The following is a 22590-nucleotide window of genomic DNA, read 5'->3' on the forward strand; positions in this document are numbered from 1 at the left end:
ACAGCACTAAAGAAATGCAGAGGGTGTTGTTTTGTTTTCTTTAACTTCATTTGTGCATGGTTTCTCTTTTTCCTGAAGATAGATGAAAATAAACAGTAAGTGCTGCAAATTACTAAGGTGCCAGAGTTTGCTGTTCTAACATATTCCAATTCTCTTTGAGTTATCTTGCTACCATATTCTATTCCTGTGTCACTCATGACCTATGGAGGAAAGTTGAAGTCATCCTCAATCCTTCCATTTAAGTTCATGAACATCTTTTGGTCTTCAAACTATAAAATTATGTGTCCAACATGAACTTAAGGAATCAAGGAAATTTTATATATTATTGTAACTAGTAAGAATAGGCTTCCATAGCTTCAGATATTGTTACAGTAGTTTGACCCGAAGATGTCCTCACAACAATCCATGTGGTTTCTTTTTGTTTTTTCAAAGTCTTGGTCCCAACAATGTTACTATCTGGAAGTAGTTCTATTACTTAAGAGGTGTGGCCTAAAGGAAGGAAGTTAGGTCATTAGATCTTGTCCTCCAAGGAGATGTTTGTTCCCCAGATCCTTCCCCTTTTTCTTTCTTTTGTTTTCTAGTCACAGTGAGGGGAGCACCTTGCTCCTTCTGCCTCATCACAGACCCAAAAAGTCAAAGTCCATGGATTGAAATCTCCAAAACTGTAAGCCAAAATAAACCTATCTGACTTTGTAAGTTGTTTACCACAGTTCGTTTGTTATAGCAATGGACAGCCAACCAACATGGATATTGTATACATAAGACCATGCATGAGGCCTTTCTGGAATTGGGGTTGGTGTGTGAAAATGCAAGAATGCTGATTTATTCACCTTCTGTAATCATTATTTCTTTACTTGCTCCTGTGTTTGTTTCTGAGGACATGGGAGTTATTTAAACATTCTCTCTCTCTCTCTCTCTCTCTCTCTCTCTCTCTTTCTCTCTCTCTCTCTCTCTCTCTCTCTCTCTCTCTCTCTCTCTCTGTCTCTCTCTCTCTCTCTCTCTCCCTCCCACTCCCTCTGTATATATGTCTGTCTCTATTTCTTTTTCTTTCATCTATGTCAACATAATTAGGATTTTCTCTTCTCTAGTGGAGTTTCTCAAGTTCAACCATACAAGGGCTGTAACTGTGCATGGTAACAAGAGCTTAAAAGTGTCCTTGACCTCTAGCCATTAGCAACCCAAACTCATCATTGACAGCTACAAATCCCCCTACAGGCACAAATTATCCATGACAGTCAACTGCTGCTCTTTATTCTATTTTCTTCACACTTTTCTCACGATGGTTTCTCTATAATAACTTTGACCACCATTTGAATTTCAGCGATGCTTGCCAATCTAATCAAGACTAAGGAAAATCTGAAGAATCTGATAGATATCTACGAAAAAGAGTGATTGGAGCCTGGAATGATTTTGTTGGACATCTTAATCCTCATGAAAGTCAAGGAGACTTTTAATAAAGGGTTCCAGTTATTGGAAACTGAAGAGTAAGACTTTGGTCAATCAAATAAAAAGTAGTTTATTAAAGGCATACTATTTCTCAAGTGTGTTCAACATATTCTAAGGGATTTCTATAAGAATAAGTCAGTTTAGTATGAGGTCTAAACAGGAGAAAAATATGAGGAGCTACTTCCTATGTGCCCTGCCTTATACCACGCACTATCTCAGAGCAATTTGGTCATGAGCAAGAAGAAAAACACATCCACACATTTTATTACTTAAAACTTATTTTTGACACTGGTGAAGGTAAGTTTTCTGAGGATGATTAAATAATAGAAGATAGCACAATCATTTTAAGATGTTTAATATCCTAATAATATAAAAAGTAGAAAAATAGTATGACTATACAATTAATACTTCAACTTTTATCATTTGTGTCTAATCAATATTACTGTACACTCATTGTTTACATTCTTTTGCATGTTTCAAGTGAGGGTTTTCTTGCACATTAATACACTTTAATTCAAGTGAGCATATTCATGCCAATGCAGAGTTCAGGACACAGAGTACAAGGTTAGAAGTGGTTAATGGCCTTCGATCTCTAAAATACACACACACACACACACACACATATAATCAGGAATGGACCCACAGTTCTGATCCTGTATTTCCAGGATAAGGCCCAGAGTCTAAGCTCTGGAATCATGAGTAAATATTCATGCAAATACTACTCCACAAACAACAGGACCCTCACCTCTAACCTACAGGTCAAAGCATAGTTTCACCTGAGAATTGCATTGTTGCCTCAGTTTTTTGAAGGAAATATTGATTTTTAGGTTGCTATTTCAAACATTGTAACACTCTTTTCAACAAATGATACTGAAAACTCTTCCCTAAATAAAAAAAGAAAGAAAGAAAAGCAGATCTAGTAGCTTGCGAGGCTGAATATCAACCAAGAATAGTCAAGGGATGGAATCCCCTGAAAGCCAACAACAAGCAAAACCTTAATTCTGGATGTTCTGGGTAGATGTGGATATATGCAACTGGGAATCATGGCTCATGCCTCTAGTCCTAGCTACTCAGGAGGCCTACATCACAGTGTGAAGCCAGCCAGGCAAGAAATCTGTGAGACTCTTATCTCCAATTAACTATCAAAAAGCCAGAAACAGAGCTGTGTCTCAATGTAGGGTAACAACATTGAAGAAAAGAGTTAAGGGACAGTGCTCAGGTCTGAGTTCAAGCCCCAATAGTGGCAGGCACGGACACACACACACACACACACACACACACACCACATGCACACACAAAGATATATGGAGAAGACCACCATTCTTGCTAAAGCCAAAATCCAGAATGTTAAGGAATTTCCAGAAGATACAAGGCATACCAGAATGGGCACTAAATTCAAGGGAAATATGAAGAAGAGCTACTTTCTATTCATTGTTTTCTACTGGATATAAAAATATATAGTAAATTATATAACTCAACTCATATTTTGTGCAATAATATAAATGTTTTCAACAACTACCATGTTCCAAGGTAAGTAGCTACAGTAACTATCTGAACTAGATAATAATAGTATGTGAAAGATGTAATAACTACATATTTAAATATACGTAAAATGTATACATATTTAGCAAGATACCATATAAATGTATTTCAAGTGGTAGAATGCCAGCCTTACTCAAAAATAACTAAACTAAATAAGAGAATGCAAGGCCTTGAATTCAAGTCCTAGTACTGGTACAGACAAGATTATTAGATCATGATAGAAAATTTTTCTTATTCTTATAAGAGGTATCTTTAAAAATGCTTTTGCATTAGGAAAATTGAGGTGATGGATAGGATTAGGAGGGATGGGGGGAATAATGAAAGGGATGACATTGATCAAGATACATTGTACTTATGACCTGATATGTTGAATGGTAACCTCTTTGAACAACTACTTACAATAAAAATGCTTTTGCTGGGCCTAGTGAATTAATCAAAGCCCTCCAACTTTGATCTAAGTTATTCTCTCCTGCAGTCCCTTTGCAAGCACCTCATTTATAGGAGGAAAAAGAAGCTTCCATGACAACCATCCTGCATGGAAGGCGAACTGCCCTCAAAAAATGATGTCTTCTAATCTTCTTACAGAAAATAGGCAAAACTCAGGAGACCACCTTGCTCTTGTTCTGATCTGGTAATAAAGTGAGGACAACTTCTCTAGAACTCTTCCATGGGCAAAGACTGAGCTAATAATCAACCAGGCCACACTTGTAACTTGAGACTTACTTAGCTATGAATACCTTTCCTATCCCCTGACCCAATTCTTCCTATTTAACCTGGAGTCAATATTTTGAGAAGATGGCTGAATATGGATGAAAGTGCTGTCTCTCTGTGGCTGTCATGTAATAAACATTCCTTCTCTGTCCTTCACGATGTCTCTTTATTTGGTATATGGGAGTGAGTGACTGGACCTAATTTGGGACTTCTAAACTTTGAACCTGAAAGAGCTAAAAAAAAAAAAAAAAAGCCAGAGAGGTTACAGTTACATAAGTCAGGCAGAGTTTCATGCTTATCTGTATTTTTTCTGCAGCTAGACTGCAGGTGTATGCATAGTTGCAGGTAGATAAGACCATAATAGTAGAAAGGAGGGGTAGAAGAAGTAGCGGGAGGCATTCAAGGGTGCATTCGGGATGGAAAATGTAAGTGAATTCTCTTATTCGATGTGCAACTGTGCCCCTTTTATTCCTTCAAAGGGAAACCCTAGGAGCTAACTGTCCTCAGACAGCGTGTGTTGAGTGGGGGAGCCCTGCGTGGGCCTGAGAAGAAGCCTTGGGTTGCTGACAACACTCCTCTTCCTCTTCCCTTGGGCCTCGGTCTCCTGCTCTCTAAAATGAGGACATTTGACAAGATGCTTCCTAAAGTACCTGGCCATTCTATGATTCTACGACTTAATGCCTTTCATATTAAGGGAAATGTACATGATAATGTGTCCCTCTGGCACATCATCTGAAATAGGACATGATTAAATAATAAAATGTCAGCTTTCAACTGTATGGTGTAATTTTTTTTAAAAATTCATTTTAAGACAAGAAGATTGTCCCAACCCCTCATAGATGTTAGTGTATTTTTTTTCTATTCTCTTCTCACATAGTGCCCATAGGGACATTTTGTCCCTAGAATTTTTTCTATGACCTTTGTCCAAAATACCACATTACCACCACAGAGATGCAAGTATCCTGAACATGAAACCATCAAAATTAATCCAAAACTTAATGCTGAAATAAACAATGTGTTTAAAACTCAAAAGTTCATTGCCTTTCTGTTTTTAAAGAAATTCTTATATACGTATACATGTATTACTTTTTGAAACATAAACTATCCTTCCCCTAAGGTGGAGGGATGGGACAGTTCTAGGACTTGAACTCAGAGCCTGGATACTGTGCCTTAGTTTTGTCACTCAAGACTGGCACTGTACCACTTGAGCCACTTCTGGCTTTGTGCGTGGTGTGGGCGGGGGGGGGGGGGAGGAAGAGGCAGGGGGGAGGGGACAGTCCTAGGAATTGAACTTAAGTCTTGGGTGCTGACACTGAGATTTTTTTTGCTGAAAATTAGAACTCTACCATTTGAGCCACAGCTCCACATCCAGCATTAAAGTGCTTAATTGTAGACAAAAGTCTTATGGACTTTCCTGCTTAGGGTTGGCTTCAGACTGCTATCCTCAAATCTCAGCCTCCTGAATAACTAGTATGATAAGTATGAACCACTGAGGCCCGGCTCATTTCTGGCTTTTTATTAGTTAATTAGAGATAAGAGTCTCACAGATATTCTGTGCAGCTGGCTTGGAACTCAACATCCAGATGATAGACTCTTTAATAGACATGAGCCACAGCACCCAACTCACTAAATTTTAATCTCCTGTCAATCATTGTTACTGATAAAGTTAATGTTACAATGAAAACATTATTAAATTCACTGTTAGAAGAAGAACCTCTATTGGCCTACTTTGCCATCCACACCCCATTCAATTTAATATTTTGGTACATTTCTCTCTTTCTCTACATATTGCCACATTGGTAATTGTATTCCTCACATTCATTAGTCTAATATTTCACTAACACTTCTGCATGGTGGGAGAAATTGAGCGGAATTCTTACCAAGTTGCCATTGCAGAAACCTCTCACTCTCTGGTCACTCACTTTCCTTCCTCAACTTTTGTAGACAAGTAAAATGCACAAGGTTGTCAACTTCTCTGGTATTTCAGTGGGAAAAGGGTAGGTCCTTCCAATAGCTAACCTGTAGCCTATTGGGGGGCGCTGTACTCAAATACTGCATTCAGCTCACCCTGGAGAAAAGCAATAGTGCTATTAGTCTAATTATTATGAGGACACTCATATTGTTTTATAATAAACTATTGAAGTTGTATGTTTTCTTTCTGTTGTCATATCTTAAGCTTCAGCTTAAAATGAGTTCATAAAGCTCTGAACTATCACAGACATCTGAGCTTATTTTTAATTAACTACCATGCATTTTCAACATTTAAGAGTAAGTATTATGCAATGGATGATAAGAAACAGAATGACAATCATGCAGTTTTACATGCTTACACAAATTTTGTGAAGAATAGCTGGTCCCACAAGGACGTTTCTGCTATCACCACAAACCCAATGTCTACATCAGGTGCAAAATGACCTCATTCCTACGAACAACTAACAGTTCAAAACTGCTACATGTTGACTTTTAATCACCATTTGTCTAACTAAATAATGATGGATGAAGTGATCAGAAATAGCATCAGTGGTTCTTAAAAGCAGAAACTAATATATTCACACAGTCGTGATTAAAATTATATACTGCTGTTTATTGTGACAAGTTTGGCCCAAGTCCTGAGTCAAAACTCTAAAAATATACAAGCATCTATTGATATATATATTATAATCATAATAATTCATCATAATGTTGGCTTTGCTCCAAATAAAAGTTCCCATGACAATATTAGGACAAATGCAATTTATCATTTGATATAAAGTCATGTAAGCCCTTTATTTCCCTCTTGGTCATAGCATCCACTTATAATCCAACTTGTTCAAAACAAAGAACTTGGAGAGGTTTTGATGTTTCCCTTTTTTTCCTCAAACAGGTCTGACATCTCCGCACATCCTGCCGACTGATTTGACAGTACATCTGAAGTTTCGACTTAATTCTCCTTGACAAGGACTGTTGCATGAGGCCAGAGTTGTCTTTTGACAAATATAATTTAGGTTATTCCTTTCCTAATTCCAACTTTTCCATGACTTCCTAAAGCAGGCAGAAAGGAAGCTAAACTCCTGCTTCTGGTTTTGTGTCACCTAGCCTTGGATCCAACACTTTACACTCCAGCCACTGGGAAAGTGCTCTGCTGCTGGAGCATTTTCTCTAGTTATTTTTGCTGCTTGAACTTCTTTCCTACCTCTTCTAAGGACAGTTTCCTCATTATTGCACTTAGTGGCTTTAAACAGCCAAAAAGTACCCTCCCTTGCTCTCCATCACATCCTTAATCTTCCTCATAGATTCAATTCTAAGATTTTCATTTTTATACTTAGTGGTTTATGGTTATCTCCAGGGCCCTCCCTCCCATCCCACTGCAACTAGAATGTGTTCTGTGAGAATAAGAATTGCAAATATAGCTGGGCACCGGTGGCTCAAGCCTGTAATCCTAGCTACTAAGGGGGCTAAGATAGGAGGATCGTGGTTCAAAGCCAGCCCAGACAGGAATGTATGTGAGACTCTTATCGCCAATAAACTACTCTGAAAAAGCTGGAAGTGGAGCTGTGGCTCAAGTGGTAGAGTACAAGCCTTGAGCACAGAGAGGCTCAGAGACAGAGCCCAGACCCTGAGTTCACACTCTAGGACTGATGAAAAACAAAACAAAACAAAGAATTGCAAATACACTGGATAGTGTATAGCCATTCTTATTTCTTGGAAAATAATTCCAGGACCTTCCAAATACCCTGGATATATATATATATATATATATATATATATATATATATATATATATATATGCATATAATCCTGTATACTTTACTCATCTCTCGATAATTTATAATTTTTATTCCAATGTAAATGCTATGTAAGTGGTTGTCTTCCTGTATTATTATTATTATTATTATTATTGTCGGTCGTGGGGCTTGAACTCTGGGTCTGGGCACTGTCCCTTAGCTCTTCAGCTCAAGGCTAGCACTCTACCACTTCAGCCACAGTACAACTTCCAGTTTTCTGATGGTTTGTTGGAGAGAAGAATTTCATGGCTTTTCCTGTCTGGGCAGGCTTTGAACTGTGATCCTCAGATCTCAGCTTCCTGAGTAGCTAGGATTACAGTTGTGAGCCACCAGCACCAAGCCATCCTGTATTATTTAGAGAGAAAAAAATGACAGGACACAGATTTCTTTTCAAATATCTTTTAGATTGAATCTGCAGGTGTGAGAACTTGGATACAAAAGGGCAAATGTGTCTACAGTGCCTGATGCATACAGGTCTTCAACCCTATTTCCTGAATGAAGCAGGGTGAACAACTGCCGTGTATGAATTCCTCCCTATACAAAACTGAGAGCAAGGGGAAAGGTAGAGAGACAGTGCTGAGGGCCGAGAGCATATACAGAACAAGTATGCAGCCAAGTAGCTACTAGAGAACAGCAGCTCTTACAGATGCTGAGCTAGCCAGTCACATGTCATTCCTTCACTTGATCAAAGGACAAAGAGCACTTATGGAATGAGGTGATTCAGTGCCCCTGACCCAGCAGGCACACGGACTTCATGTCTGCACTAGGTCTTCTTTCTCCCTGACTACCATGGTGTGATCTCAAGGTAGGCCCATGTAAACATCATGTTCACAATGGATCTGTGCCCTGGCCCAGGAACTCCAAGACTGAGAAATCCTGCTCTTACCTATAGTCTGCAAGCTCAGCCTTCTATCATTTTGGATAAGACATTATCATTATTTCCTTGGAATTTCTCAAAAGAAAAAGTGTATCTCAGTCTCTCCAGAGAGAGCCACTGGCTTTCTACTCTCAAAGCTGTCTCTTATGCAAAGCCCCAGGAATATCCACTGGAAATGTTTAATGTCCTATGTTCAGGTGATATGGAAATTCTTTCCTGGTCTTGGAGAACTAGCTCCCAACAAGGATAGCGGGAGGAATTTGAGGCAGAGCCCTTTAAAGCAGAAAATGTGGAGGCATGACATTTCTGTCCAGCAAATACTATGACAGAGAAAAAAAGGATTGATCTAGACACATAAGTATCATCAAGAGATACTAAGTTGAGCTGTTAGAACAGACCCTAGTGAGTTTCAAAGCTTTCTCCATCCTGTTTTCTTTTTTTTGTACTTTGTTTGTTTTCATTTGTTTTTGTTTTTGTTTTGTTTTGATTTTTTTTTCATGGGGCTAGAACTCAGAGCCTGGGCACTGTCCCTGAGCTCTTTTCACTCCAGTCTACCACTTTGAGCCTCAGCGCGACTTCTGGTTTTCTAGTGGTTAATTGGAGAGAAGAGTCTCATGGTCTTTCCATCACAAGCTGGCTTTGAACTTCAATCCTCAGATCTCAGCCTCCTGAGTAGCTAGGACTACAGGGATGAGCATCAGCTCCCAGCTTCCATCCTGTTTTTAACTGTTAAGAGAGTACATGTTAGCTTGGGATGGTTTTCATGCACTAAAGAGCACAATCCAAGAGGTAAATAAGAGGGTATCAGAATATAGTAGATAAAGGAAGGAGAATGCAGTCATAAAAATTGATGCATAGGAGGGGGGACCAAGATGATGACGGGACAGTAGGAAAACACTACAGCTCTCTCCAACTGGGGGGGGGGGAGCACAGTGTAGTCGTGGAAATGGGAGGGCAGGAATGGTAGGGGAAAAACAAAGGAGGAGGCAACAATGCTTGATAAGAAATGTGCTTATTACCTTGTTCATGTAATTGTAACCCCTCTCTGTATTTTCACAATAAACAAACATTAAAAATTTTTAAAAAGAAAAGGAAAAATTTCAGAATGGAAAAGCACAAAGTCCCTTCCCCCAACCCTTGCTGGCTGCGCACCAAACTGTGGCCAGCCAGGTTCCGGCAGCCAGAGACCCCAGAGACACAGCGCGTCATCTGCAGACTGCCCGCACAGAAGATGCCTGAGGTACCCGTGCTGGACCAGCTGATAGCAAACAGAGAAACCTCGGAGCTGGAAGCCTGCACAAAGACCCCTCCCCCATTCCTCCCCCACAGAGCGGAGGGGCTCCATCCTGCCAAAGCCACGCAGCCCCACAGCCCCAAGGGGGGTGGCGGGGGGAAGGAACCCAGAACTACAGGGGTCCACCCACAGAATGTCAGTGCAGAAGACCCTTAAGGTACTGGTGCTGATCTGGACAGCGCAACAGAGACAAACCTCAGAGCTCAGAACCTGCACAGAGGCCAGAGGCCAGTGCAGCCTGCAGTGCCAGAGGCCAGCACAGCCAGTGGAGCTGACCTGGACAGCAGCAACGGAGGCTGAGATGGGAGAAACACGGATGCAGAGCCACCACTGCCGGGCCCAGCCCACAAGCATCTCAACTGAACGCAGAGCGCAGCAGCAACCAGCGACCTACATCACACAGAAACAGCTGGAGAGTTCCCAACTAGCTCCAGAGTGAGTACCCCACAGGGGATAGCATATCCAGGGTATGGATATGGATATGGCAGGAACCCCCCAGATCTTGACCTAGACCCCCTGCCCTAACACCTGGACAAGAGGTCCCACTAAAACTGGGAACTGTTCAAGAGCTCCACCAGCCCATGGAGCACATCCAGCTGGCCAGGCTAGATCAAGAGCACCCTGGAAGGGAGCCCAAGCCGGGACCAGCACCCATGGGAACACAACAACCAACAGCAGAAGAAAACCGAACTGTGTACTCCAGGCTATGTAACCCAGATTGGATACACAGCAGCACAGGTCCAACTGGTGTGCCCCAGGCAGAGGACTGGGAGCCAGGACCAGGACTGGGGATTGGGTGCCTGAGCAACACAACCAACTCCTCCTGATTGAAGTCAGAAGCTGAGCACATGCCTCAGCAGAGGGGGGAAAGCAGGGAACCACACGCCTTGGGAATTGTGCCCGTGACAACAAAAGACCTGTGTGTCCAGGGCAGGAGAACCAGAAGCCCAAGCCCCACCAGAACCCAACCCATATATCTCAGGCTGGGAATTAGACAACTCAGGCCACCAGCACCTGATAAGAGTCAAGAGCTCAGGCTGGTAAGGTGGCTCAGCAGTAGATTGCTTGCCATGCACGCATGAGGCCCTGGATCTGATTCATCAGCACCACATAAGCACAAAGGGTTGGAGGTGGCACTGTGGTGCAAATGGTAGGTGCTAACCTTAAGCTGAAGAGCTGAGGGACAGTGCCAAGGCCCAGAGTTCAAGCCCACGACCAAAAAAGAAAAAGAAAAACCAGAAGCTCATAGCAGACTCCAGCAACTGAGAGAGTACATCCACCACAAGTGATCTCGCTAGGAGTAAACTCCTAGATCCTAGGAGTAAACTCCTCTTGTAGGAGTAAACAGGAGCAGTCGAGGCTGCTCAGTCCTTCTAAAGGAGGGAACTGCCAGTGATCTACAGCAGACAGAGAGAGCCCTACATGAGTCAGAGTAGAAGCTGGAGGTTGGCCTCTCCCCCAACAGATCGGAGGTCAGGTATATACTCTCTCAGCCAACCCAGGGCTGAGAACAGGCATCATCAATCAATCCAGGAACCAACCCAGAACTAAGCAAAGACACACACCTATTGACCAAAACAAATTTTCAGATTAGTCTTCAATAATCCCTGAATCCCCACATGAAAATCACAGAGAAAAATTACAAGGTTTATCAACACCTAGGATAGCAAGCTACCCCCAAAAGCCAGCAGCCACCCAGGGGAGAGCCCCAGTGAGAGCAAAGCAGGAATGGAAGACAAAAGCTACATCCAAGAGATGCTGGAGGTAATGATTCAAGAATTAAAGTGAGGAATAGATCAGAAATTTAAAGAACACAGTAATGAAATATCAAAAGAGATGCAGGATTTCAAACAGGAGATACAAGCAAAAATAGATGCAGTACACTCACTAAGAGGTGAGATTAATACTCTGAAAACCAACATAGAATCCATGCAAACCACAATGGAAGCCATAGTTAACAGAGTGAACGAAATGGAATTTAGAGTATCAGATACAGAAGACAAAATGCAACAACTGGAAAAAAAAAGTCACAGATATGGAGAAATCACTTAAATTATGCAAAAGGGAAATCCAAGAGCAAGCATACAGTGCCAAGAAATTTAACCTTCATGTAACTGGAGCGGACAAAGGTGAGGAATATCAAAGCAAGGAAATGCAATACCTATTCAGCAAGATTATCAATGAAAATTACCCCCATCTTAAAAGAGAACATCTTACCTACGTAGCAGAAGCATATAGAACACCTAACGAGCAGGATCCCAGGGGAAATACTTCTAGGCACATTATAGTAAAAATGACAGATCTGAATAATAAAGAAACAATCTTGCATGCAACAAAAACAAAGAAGGAGCTATACTACAATGGAAAAAAAATCAGATCTCTCTCCACACAGACACTGAATGCAAGAAAGGCTTGGGAAAGTACGATCTGAGCCCTGAGGAATGATAATTGCCAGCCCAGACTGATATACCCAGCAAAGCTAGCATTCACATTCAATGGAGAAACTAAAATTTTTATAGTAAAGAAAAACTAAATGAATACATAAACAATAAACCAGCATTACAAAGAATACTAAGAGGGAGAATACAACCTGAAGAAAGCAACCAGGAACGGGAACCCGCACCAGAGAGGTATTACTAGAAGTCCAACTTAATAAGCACAGGAGGGAAGGAAAGAAGAAAAATTTAGGAAAATAGGGAACTGGGGGGGGGGGGGGGAGGACTGGGTGGGGGGTAGGGAGGGAGGCTGGGAAGGGATGTGAAGGGTAAACAAAGGAGGAGGCTGCAATGCTTGATAAGAAATGTACGCATTATCTTGCCCATGTAATTGTAACCCCTCTGTATAGTATGTTCACAAAAAATAAAAATTTAAATTTTAAAAAAAAGAAAACAAGGAACTGACAGGAAACACAATGCATCTCTCTATAATAACCATAAATATTAACGGACTCAATTCAGCAATCAAAAGAAAAAGAACTGCAGATTGGAACAGAAAACAAGACCCATCCATCTATTGCCTTCAGGAGACCCACCTCTCAGCCAAACATACAAAGAAACTCAAAGTGAAGGGTTGGAGAAAGATCTACCAAGCAAATGCCCCCAGTTAGAATGCAGGAGTAGCTATCCTGATATCTGACAAAATAAACTTTTCATTAAAATAAAGACAAAAAAGGACACTACATATTAATATATGTATTAATATATACAGGGAACAATCCAAGAAGAGGATATTACCATTATCAACTTATAATCCCTAAACATTGGAGCACCCAAATATATTAAGCAAATACTCTTAAACTTACAGAATAAAATAAATCCAAATATGATAATACTAGGAGACTTTAACACCCCACTCTCACCAAAGGACGGGTCTACCAACCAGAGGATTGGCAAAGAAGCTACCGAATTAAGTGAGGCCATATTTCAAGCGGAACTAACTGACATATACCGAGCTTTTCACCCTAAAACGACACAGTACACATTCTCCTCAGCAGCTTATGGAACTTTCTCCAAAATAGACCATCTCATAGTTCATACAAGGAACTTAAGCAAATACAAGGGGATTGAATAATCCCCTGTATCCAATCCGACCACAGTGGAATCAAGCTAGTTCTCAATAACAAAGCATACCATAGAAATTACCCAAATACATGGAAAATGAATAGCACACTTCTAAGCAACACCTGGGTAACAGAAGAAATTAAAAAGTTCCTACAATTCAATGAAAATGAAGACACATCACAAAGAAACCTGTGGGACAGAGTGAAAGCAGTCCCAAGGGACAAATTTATCTCCCTCATTGCCCACATCAAGAAAATAGAGACAGACCAAGTAAATAATCTCATGTTGCAATTAAAACTGCTAGAAAATGGGCTGGGAAGGTGGCTCAATGGTAGAGTGCTTGCCTTGAATGCATGAGGTCCTGGGTTCGATTCCTCAGCATCACATAAACAGAAAAGGCCAGATATGTGGTTTGTCTCTGATCCAAAAAAAAAAAAAAAAGCCCACACAAAAGTGCTAGAAAAACATGAAAAAAATGAAACCTAAAGTTATTAGATGGAACCAGATAACCAAGTTAAGAGCTGAAATTAACGAGATAGAGAATATGAAAATTATAAATAAAATTAATAAAACAAAAAGTTGCTTTTTGAAAACATAAATAAAATTGATGGACCTTTGGCAAGATGAATTAAGAAGAGAGGAAACCCAAATTAACAAGATTAGGGATAAGACAGGAAAAATCACAATAAATACCCAAGACATTCAAACAATTATAAAGAACTATTTTCAAAAGTTTTATTCTCTAAAGAAAGAAAATGTAGCAGAAATGGGTGCATTTTTAGAGAAATACAAGTTGCCCAAACTGAGCAAAGAAGAAATAAATCAATTAAATAAGCCAACATTTACAATGAGATACAGGAAGCAATCAGAAGTTTTCCAACAAGGAAAAGCCCAGGACCAGATGGCTTCACAAAGATCTTTAAAGAACTAATACCCATACTCCTCAAGCTCTTCTGAGAAATAGAACAGGAGGGAGCTATTCCAAACTCATTCTACAATGCCAGTATCACACTCATCCCCAAACCAGGCAAAGACCCAACAAAAAATGACAACTACAGACCAATCTCCTTGATGAATATAGATGCAAAGATCCTTAACAAAATTCTATTTTTTGTTGCCTCCTCCTTTATTTCCCCTTACCATTCCTTCCCATCTCCCCCTACCCCTCACCCCTCTTCCGCCCCCCCACTCCCCACCAAAGTTGTAAAGTTCATTTTCTTTGTTTTTTTAATTGTGAAAATACCATATAGAGGGGTTACAATTACATGGACAAGGTAATGAGCACATTTCTTATTAAGCATTGTTGCCTACTCCTTTGTTTCCCCTTCCCATCCCTTCCCATCTCCCACTCCCCACCCTCGCCAAAGTTGTAAAGTCCATTTTTCGACATAAAAGGAATCCAAATAGGAAAAGATGAAGTAAAGTTCATTTTTGACCATAACATCTTGTACATCTCATTGTTGCAATGAGTCCACCTGTATCCCCATTTAAACTATGTTTTTCCCTTCCCCTCCACAAATTATACCAACATCAAATACAGTGAAGCAGGGGTTATACTATGGGGGAAGGACATAAAAGGCAACAAAGAAATATCTTATAAATATGTTAGAAACAATAGCAAGAAAGAAAAAAACACTTGAATCCTTATCTTGGGGTTCATTTCACTTAACATCTAATTTATCTGACCATTTCTGCTTGTCTCAGACATATACTAGTTATTGCAAATAAGGAAAACCATGGGACCTATGTTTCTTTGGGCCTGGCTTACTTTACTTAATATAACTTTTTCCAAGTCTTTCCATTTCCTAACAAATGAGCAATGTCATTCTTTCTGATGGAGGCATAGAATTCCATTGTGTATATATACCACATTTTCTTGATCCATTCATTTACTGAGGGGCATCTGAGTTGGTTCCATATCTTAGCTATGGTAAATAATGCTGCGATAAACATAGATGTGCTGGTAGCTTTAGTATGGTCTTGTTTGTGATCAATCGGGTAAATGCCCAAAAGTGGGATTGCTGGGTCATAGGGGAGCTCTATGTGAAGTCTCTTGAGGAACCTCCATACTACTTTCCAAAGTGGTTGAACAAGTTTACACTCCCACCAACACTGCAGTAGGGTTCCCTTCTGTCCACATCCCCTCCAGCATCTGTTGTTATTAGATTTCTTGATTATAGCCATTCTGACTGGGGTGAGGTAACAAAATTCAAGCTAACAGACTTCAGAAACACATTAAAAAAATCATACACTATGACCAAGTAGGCTTCATCCCAGAGATGCCAGGATAGTTTAACATACATAAATCAATAAATGTAATCCAACACATTAACAGATCCAAGGTCAAGAATCACATGATTATCTCCATTGACACAGAAAAGGTTTTTGATAAGATACAACATTCATTCATGTTAAAAACTCTGGAGAAAATAAGAATAGAAGGAACATCTCTTAAAACAATAAAGCCATATATGACAGACCAATATCCAATATTATACTTAATGGGGAAAAACTACAACCAATTCTCCTAAAATCAGGAACAAGTAAAAGGATGCCCACTGTCTCCACTCCTCTTCAATATAGTCCTGGAACCCTTAGCCAGAGCAATAAGGCAAGAAAAAGACATTAAAGGGATCCACATAGGGAAGGAAGAAGTTAAACTATCCCCTTTCGCAGATGACATGATACTATACCACCATGATCCCAAAACTCCACCCCAAACTCTTAGAATTTATAAACCACTTCGGCAAAGTAGCAGGATACAAAATCAGCCCACAAAAATCAATCACCTTCCTGTACACTAACAATGTACAAGCATGAATGGAAATAAAGGAAACAACCCCATTCACAATAACCCCCCCCCAAAATAAAATATTTAGGAATTAACTTAACTAAAGATGTAAAAGCACTATTTAATGAAAACTATAAAAACTTCAAGAAAGAAATTACAAAGGACACCAGGAAATGGAAAGACCTTCCATGTTCTTGGATAGGCAGCCATACTCCCAAAATTGATATACAAATTCAATGCAATTCCTATTAAAATCCCAATGACATACATTACTGAACTACAGAAAACAGTCCAAAAATTCATATGGAACAACAAAAGACCTAGAATAGCCACAACAATTCTAGGCAAAAAAGACAGCATGGGAGGGATCTCGATGCCAGACTTCAAACTCTACTATAGAGCTATAATAACAAAGACAGCCTGGTACAGGCATAAAAACAGACCTGAAGACCAATGGAATAGAAGATCCAGAAACAAAACCATACGCCTACAGTCAGCTGATATTTGACAAAGGAGACAAAAATGTACAGTGGAAGAAGCACAACCTCTTCAACTACTGGTGCTGGGAAAACTGGATGGCCACATGCAAAAAAACTAGAAGTGGACCCCAGCCTGTCACCATGCACTAACATCAACTCAAAATTGATTAAAGACCTTAATGTCAAACCTGAAATTCTGAAACTACTGCAGGACAGAGTAGGAGAGACACTTGAACTTATAGGCACAGGAAGGGACTTCCTGAACAGACTTCCAGGGTCATAACAAATTAGAGAGAGATTTGACAAATGGGACTACCTTAAAATAAAAAGTTTCTGCACAGCTAAAGCTATAACAACCAAGCTAGAAAGACAACCAACTAACTGAGAAAAATATTTACCAGCAATATAATAGACAAGGGGTTAATATCCAGTATATACAGGGAACTCAAGAAACTAATCCCTCCCAAACCCAACAAACCAATTACTACATGGGAAAGGAAACTAAAGAGAGACTTCTCAGAAGAGATAAAAATGGCAAAGAAACACATTGAGAAATGTTCACCATCCCTGGTTGTAAAGGAAATGCAAATAAAGACAACCCTGAGATACCACCTTACCCCAGTCAGAATGGCCCACATCCTCAAGTCAGCCAATGACAAATGCTGGAGGGAATGTGGAGAAAGAGGAACCCTATTACACTGCTGGTGGGAATGTACACTTATACAACCACTTTGGAAAGCAGTCTGGAGGGTCCTCAGAAAGCTAAATATTGACCTCCCCTATAACCAAGCCATACCACTCCTAGGCATCTATCCTGAACAACGGGAACCAGTATACAAGAACACATGCACCTCTATGTTTATTGCAGCACTGTTCACAGTAGCCAGGATATGACAACCCAGATGCCCCACCACAGATGAAAGGATCAAAAAATTATGGTATCTATACACAGTGGAATATTATACAGCCATTAGAAATGACAAAATAATGGCATTCACAGGGAAATGGATGGAACTAGAAGAAATCATATTGACTGAAGTAAGCCAAGAGCAAAGAGACAAACTGCACATGGTCTCCCTGATAAGTAGATGTTAAATTCAAAACATAAGATGATACAACAAAGTTAACAAGACTTGAGAAACAAAGAACCTCTTCTGATCTGGTTGAATCACTACCAAATAACACCATGCTGCTGATGACACATATGGTATATATGTGCACACCGGAAGGAAACTAAGACACAGAACTAAGGGAATCAGGAAAACATGTAACAGTGGGACCCATCAGCTGCACTGGACATTGATCAAAATGAACTAAGCAGCTCAATGGCAGCGATGGGAGGGAGGGAATGAGCGGGAAAGAGGGAACAGGTGACACTAAGCAAAAGGAAAGGAATGTACAGATCACCTGATGTGGAAGAAATAACGGTATTGTCAAAGCTCATAGAACTCATAAACTTTATAGACCATGATAGACAATTTGCCCCATGAAAGTTAGAATGTGTTTGTGAATTTAACTAAGCATCACTATCCCACAATACTGTAAAATTTGTGAAATTATGTAATCACTTAATCACAATAAAGAATTTGAAAAAAAATTAAAGCATATCCTACAAATTTTTTTAAATGAGGGAAGAGATTAATTGGGAGGGTGGGGAAGAATGTTGAAAGAGGTGATATTAATCAAGATATATTGTACTCATAAACTACTCTGTTGAATGGCAACTCCTTTGTACAACTACTTAAAGATAATGGGGAAAAGCAATATAGTAATATTCCCTTTTGTCCACATCCTCACCTGCATCTGTTATTCTTAGTTTTCTTGATAATGGCCATTCTAACTGGGGTGGGGTGGAATCTCAATATTGTTTTGATTTTCATTCCATTTATGGCCAGAGATGTTGAACATTTCTTCATATGTCTATTGGCCATTATTACTTTTTCTTCTGAGAAGTCTCTCTTTAATTCTTTTGCCCATTTATCATCATAGAAATGGATCACAAAGGCTCAATAGCTAAGTGCATATGATCAAATAAAATAATATTTTTTAAATGAACTCCAAGAAATGGAAACAGATTTCTTTTGTTGTCGTTGCTATTTTTTGTTGTCTTTTCCTTTTGTCTTGTTTGTTAGTTAGCTTATTTGTCTTTGGGAGGGTAAGGAGGGGAAAACACAAAGGATGGGGAAAAGGGTGAACAAATACAGCAGTGATACTCACTAGACATTATATGGAAAATAAACTCCAGGCCTTGTGCATGGGTTCAGGAGGGGAAAACTTGGAGAAAGCAAAGGAAAGGATGACATGGTCCAAAAAGAAATATACTCATTACCTGGCTTATATAACTGTAACCCCCCTGTATATCACCTCTACAATAACAATAAAATGTATTCTTAAAAAAATAAAGCAAAAGCAGAACAGACACTCACCCTGTATTGCACAAGATTGTGCAATATTAAGCTCTCAGAAGCCTGTCTTTGCTCAAACAAGGGATAACGCAAAACAAACCAGTAGTTTTCTGCTGGCATCAGGCTTTCTGCTCACACACCATCCAATCATGCTTCCTGCACCAAGTCATAGCTCCTGATAAAAGAAAGATCTTCAGTGAGTTTCTAAGGCAACAGTACAAGGAAAGCAGAAAACCCAGGACATTTACTGCTTTGTAGTGTGTCAGAAACTACAGGGTAAATGTTAGCCTTGCAAGAATTTCCCTGAAAAATGATACCAGATTTGAAGTCCTATTATTTCCAGGGTCTCACACCAGAATTACTGAAAGACATTAACCAACTGAAAGACACCAGGTGTGAGAAAACAGACAAGCCTTCCATAATGACTTAACCTCGCCGGTGACCCAGGCCAGATAGGATGCTCACCCCCCCAGACAAATGAGTAATGGACATACATTTCTTCAGTATTTCATGCTATGGTAGGTTCCCCCAGAGAGTTTAGAGGGGACACCTTTTATTTTATTTTATTTTCATCAGGAGCACGTTAGTGAGAGCATGTGTTTGGAGTATGTGCAGTGGGGTCTTTCTCGGTTCACAGAGTGGGAAGATGATGGCTCAGAGCTCCTCCAGTCCAGTGCCCATGGGTACAGGAGCACCTCCGTGATAGGTCAGAGCAGTGCTGTGCTGGCAGAAGAGCTCATTCCACTTCAGGATCCTCCAGGTATTGGCCTGCTCCTCCTGGCAGCCTCTGACTTTAGGGAGGAGCAGATATCATCTATGCCCAGCTCAGCCTCCAAGACAAGAGGCAGCTAATAGGGAACAAGGGAAGAGAAGCAATAAGTTAAGTCCCTAAGGACCAGAGTTGTGGCAGGCTGGGTGGAGACATCACCAGCGTCTGACTTTATTTTTTTATTTTTACTATACCCCATATAAATCATCCAATATGCCCAGCCCTGGTGACTCACGCCTGTAATCCTAGCCACTCAGGAAATCTGAGATCTGAGGATCAAGATTCAAAGTCAACCCAGGCATAAAACTTCATGAAACTGCAATTAAACACATAAAAGCCAGAAGTGGAGGGGTGGCTCAAATGGCAGGGCACCAGCCTTGAGTGATGAAGCCCTGTGACTGCATGAGGATCTGCATTCCAGCCCCAGTACCAGCAAACACCTACCCCCCCCCCACACACACCCTATCTGTGCAATGTGGTATGTATTGAAATAAAATGGAAAGTGGAATCTAACCCCAGAAAGTTTGACAATTTCTGTTCTTGAAGCAGCCCTATCTATCAGAACTTTCAACAGTGACAAAAATACCCTCTGCTTTCAACAAGTAATAAATACATTAGCCACTAGCCACAATGGATAATTAGTGCTTTGAATATGGCTGTTGTAAGTAAGGCTCTGAATATTTTAGTCTTGTTTCATTTAACTTAATTTTAAATAGCCACCTGCAACTAGCAGTTCCACTATTTTAGAGTGTAGGACTAGGGTATTAAAGAAGTAGAGATTACAATCTATTCTCTACATAGAAACTACTTCTATTACTCTAGGCTCTATATCCATGAATTCAGCCAATTGCAGATTGATTGAAAATCTGGGGGGAAAATGTTTCTGTAACATATATATACATATATATTCTTTTCCCTTGCATTTATTCCCTAAACAATATAGTATAGCATGTATTTACAATGTATAAAAATAGAGTGAATCTGGAAGTAATCTAAAGTATACAGAAGTATATGTGCAGGTTCTGTGTAAATATCACACCATTTAATATAAGCAATTTGAGTACCCATGGATTTTAGAACTTGCAGGTGTTCCTAGAACCCATCCCTAATGGACACCAAGGGACCACAGCATAAAAATTAGTCAAGACCTACACTCCATTTCTTGCTAGATTTGTGGCTTGTCATAAAGTGAGAATGAAAATAGAATCAATTATGTAGAGGGATTTTTAGTATCTCAATCATTTTATATGTGCATATGTAGTCTGAGTTCAATCAGGAGGTGTAAACCACCTAAGTCAATCAAGGAAACTGGAATACCAAGAAAGGTGAAGTGGGTATTGAAATAGAAAGAACTCAAACAGGACTTGACAGCTGAAGGCAAGGAGCTAAGGAAGGGCATGCTTGGAGAACACATAGACAATGAGGCTGTAAGAATGTTTCCTTGCAATGAGGCAAACTTCATTGGGTTTCCTGGGTCCGAGCTGATCTGTGGTGGCAGAAGACTTGGGGAATATTGTTTGTAACACAGGCAATCTGAGACCTATGGGCAGCTAGAAATGGGACAGTGTGCAGGCGTGAAACTGCAAGTTCACTGTTCGCATCTACGAAGAGCCCAGGATGCGGAGTTCCCAGGCAAACCACGGCTGAGGGAATACATGCAAGTGATTTCCAGCCATGCTCTACAGAAGCCTCGTGGACATCTATGTACAACTTGTGCCAAGGTCGCTCTGGAGCCCTGCATTAGACACAGGGCTGGCAGCCGGTCTGCAGGATAGCCACAGAGGATGGCTGCATGGGGCTGAGGAAAGGGTGTGGGAAACAGTGACCTGGGCCAGTACCCAGCCATGTGCTATCTCCAACCTCAAGTTCTAGTGGCTCTACGGTAGAAAGCACTGCACACTCCGAATACCCAGTGATGGTGAAGCCACACTGCCAAACCATAAAGGGAGGATGGATGCTCTCCAAGAGCCTGGAGAGGAGCCCCAAGAATCAAAAAGCAAACCTCCTGCTCTCTACAATGTACTGCTAGGACCTACTACTCAATGGTTGATTTTTGAACATCAGGCCAACTGGCATAGGGAAACCGGGGAATTGCCCCATCTGCATTTGTCAAAGGTCAGGCATTGAAAGTTGTATTTATAACTGAGGGTCAGTAAATTGATAAATGGAAAAACATGACCAATGTCAGCCACCCCTAACAGCTCCACCCACCCACGGAAACATCGCCAGCAACCTTCTCTGTGACCAGTGGAAAGAGCTGTTTTCTAGATCTGGAGAAGGATTTGGGGAACCATCCTTCTCTGTGTGCAAGGACCAACTCAGCCATCATTTTTGCATTAGTAAGTTCTCAGTAACACAAACTGAGCTAAATCTGTACAGCTCTGAAGGGACCATTCCCCCCCCCCCCACCCCTTCCCGCAAATGTACCTCTACTTGGAAGCCGTGCTCAGAACAGACTCAACCTATCCCAACACCAATCTATCTGTAGCAGAAAACAATCCAACCAAATGAACCATGACCTTAAAACCTGTTGCTCTTCGTAAAGGACATAGGAGTTTTTATTTATTTATTTATTTACTTTTTTGTGCCAATAATTGGGCCAGGGTGCTGTCCCTTAGCATTTTCATTCAAGGCTGGCACTCTATCACTTGGTTCACAGTCACATTTCCAGCTTTTTGCTGGCTAAATGGAAATAAGTCCCAGTGACTTTCCTGTCAGAGCTGGCTTGGAACTGCAGCCCTCAGAACTCAACCTCCTGAGCAGCTAGGATTACAGGAGTCAGCCACAAGACCAAGGCTGGCATTAAGAATTTCTTATTTAAACAAGTGTCAGTGGTAGGAAGGGAAATATTGCAAAATCTTTGAAATCAATACACCTAAGTTAAGTATATTCTTGAATGTCTTCTTTCTCCTTAAATAAATGAGCTGTCCTTAAATAAAACAACCTTTACAT

The sequence above is a fragment of the Dipodomys spectabilis genome, unplaced genomic scaffold (assembly GCF_019054845.1).
Source record: "Dipodomys spectabilis isolate Male_0828 unplaced genomic scaffold, ASM1905484v1 ptg000092l, whole genome shotgun sequence".
Taxonomy (NCBI): domain Eukaryota; kingdom Metazoa; phylum Chordata; class Mammalia; order Rodentia; family Heteromyidae; genus Dipodomys; species Dipodomys spectabilis.